The sequence below is a fragment of the Adiantum capillus-veneris genome, chromosome 17, assembly GCF_014529385.1.
Source record: "Adiantum capillus-veneris isolate H3 chromosome 17, ASM1452938v2, whole genome shotgun sequence".
NCBI classification, from domain to species: domain Eukaryota; kingdom Viridiplantae; phylum Streptophyta; class Polypodiopsida; order Polypodiales; family Pteridaceae; genus Adiantum; species Adiantum capillus-veneris.
In genome coordinates, this window is record NC_140947.1 from 84,290,246 (window position 1) to 84,292,954 (window position 2,709).

Genomic DNA, 2,709 nt, shown 5'->3' on the forward strand with positions numbered 1-2,709 from the left:
TTCACTATGTGGGAACGTCCTCTTAGAAGATGGGTAGCGAATTACTTAGTAGTTACTATGGTAATTACTATAGTAAACCCGAAGTGTAAAAATAGGGCCCATTACATTGTAATCGGGTTGGCAATTGTTATCATTTGGGTTAGCACTTTGGCTACACTTGTACTTGAGAATCATTGGCAGTATTGTCAGTTGTACTCTCTTTGTAAATCATATTCGCTGTAATCCTGGTCTGTAATCCCAATCATGGCATATATTCCAGTTACACTTACTTCTTGTCCAATCTTTTGAATCTGAATCTGAACCTTATTTCCAGTACACAATTCTGATTCTTATTCCAGTATCCAAATTCCAGTCTAGTTTTTTATTTTTGTCCAGTCTACTGTCTGAAATCTTCTCATGCTAGTAGCTGAAATCTTCTAACACTGGAATTAGCTATCTCAAGAGATCAACTCCAATTCCAATCTCCTTCTTTGACGGCAAGTTGCTTACCATGTAGGCCCTCGTTACTTACGTGCGGCAGTAAATCTCTCGCTCTCACACAAATTCTCAACCAATGCACGGCTGTGCCGTAAAACACCCCATTTCCACCCACACGCACATAAACTATCTTTCTCTCTCTCCTCTGCACCTCAACCGCGATTGCCTCTTAGTCTTACTTCCCCTCTATCTCCCGTTGCTAGTGGCCATGCAACTACCACCCCTACCCCACCTTTTCGGCCCTTGCTTCCTGAAGCACTCCACCTGAACCTCTACAAGTGACCATGCACTCAAGCAACTTGGCGATTGCCAAATTGAAAGCCTGCTTCATCTCTACTTCAGTAACATATTTCTCCCGTCCCAGCACCTCATAGCAAAGGCATTCGACCAATTTACAGAGACACCAAGAGATAGAGCTTCCTCATTAGAGTTGAAGTAATAAACAAACGACCCAAACAGAGGGTGCATTAAGGTTAGCGGAAGCGGTGGCTGTGCTAGCTGGAAAGCAGCAAAGAAATACGGGCTTGTTCTCCCCATGTGCCATCTAAATGTTCTCCCCATGTGCCGTCTGAATGTAGGGCAGTCCCTATTTCTCCGCAGTTAAAGGTGGCCCCAGTTCCACAATTTGTTCCAAGTAGGCTTTAGCGGTGAGTTTTGAAAGGGAGGATTGGTCCACAGCTTGCAGTCGGCTTTTAAGCTTTTCAATCTAGGAGCTTGTTCTCTGTATATCATCACTTAACGCTGACAACTTAGTGTTGAGTTTTTCTAGCTCCATTGTGACCTTATCCCGTGCATCCCATAGATCCCGCTCATACCTTGCGGCAATCTGATTGGAAAGCCCATGTCAAAGATCATCTATAGATTTCTGTGTTTCTTCTCTCCATGGATAGTGTTTCTGTAAATCCTTCAAGTGTTCTTCCAATGCAATGAGTTTCTGGCGTGCCTCTTCTACTTCCCCCTCCTTCGCAAGCCTTCACTTCCTTGCAGACGCGCTCGTCCTCGACGCCATCAGGTTTAGGGATTACACTACTAAGTGACACTCGTGCTAGGCACTGTAAGGCAACAACATTTGGAAACCCATTGATTAATGTTGCCATTTATTCAAGTGAAGGAGTGTATGGTTTCAAATCCACATACTCCAATAGACCTCTCTACAAGCACATGCAGCCCAAATTTCTTGGCTTCCAAAAAGACACTCAAAACTCTGTCAACAAACCCTATAGAAACATAAAACACAGCTTGTAGTAGGTGTGCAGGTTTTTTCAGCCCCACGAGTCAAAGCTACAAGCCTCCAAGGTTATAGGTGCATAGCAGCAGTGTGCTGCACAACACGTCACTTGCAAGCCTCGCAAGTGCCCATCAGTTTTTGAGGCCTCACAGGTGCCCAACAGTTTTTGAAGCCTCGTAGGTGCGCAACAGCAATGGGCACCGGACTTTTCTCTGATATGAATATGGAGGGTACTTTTCTACAGACTTTCTTGAGTTCTATGGTTTTCGCGTATCCTCCGGCATACCATGATCATGATGCTGATTTTAATCACTCTTTTAGTTTTCAATTTTAGTCTTTCACTTTATTTCATTTTATTTTTGTGCCCAGGCATTGGTTTAGATCCACAAGACTTGTCTCAATTTGGTCTCATAGGAAATTTTGGCCTTTTGACGACGGTTAATATAGCATTTCATTTCATTACTATCTCTTTCCCCCTCCCTACCCCTTATCTTTTGGACCATGATTGATATCACTACTTGTTAACCCTCACGGCTCACGGACACCCCATCACCTACGATGGACGCGTATTATGTATTTGGTAGAGTCAGGTACCGGGCTTGTCGGACCAATAGGGAAAGGTAGAGTGATCGCCAATGAGAGGCGCACTTTAACTTGGACATTCAAGGGATTAGTTGGTTAAGCATGGGCGCCCAAGTGTGAATGGGGTGAGCTCCTATAAAAGCCAACTAAACCTAATTTTTACTCATTCTCTCATTTGTGCAATTGAAGAGTGCTCTTGCTCCATCTCCATCTTCTTCTTCTTCTTCACCTCCTTGTGTGTGTGTGTGAGAGAGAGAGAGAGGGAGAGTGTGTGTGCGATCGAGCATTACGAAGGCACGACGGCGGCGAAGCGGTTGAGCGCGGCATGACTGCAGCTTCTTCTTCATCGCGGCGAGGAATCCACCACGAAGGCGAGCGTAGAGCGGTGAGTGACACACCCTTTGTTTTCTTGAGCTTGCTAG

General features: G+C 44.8%; 1 pseudogene; it reads right to left on the reverse strand.

Annotated features, from left to right (window-relative positions):
* Nucleotides 1-810: 810 nt before the first annotated feature.
* On the reverse strand, nt 811-1,574 carry LOC147437599 (uncharacterized; annotated as a pseudogene).
* Nucleotides 1,575-2,709: the final 1,135 nt, after the last annotated feature.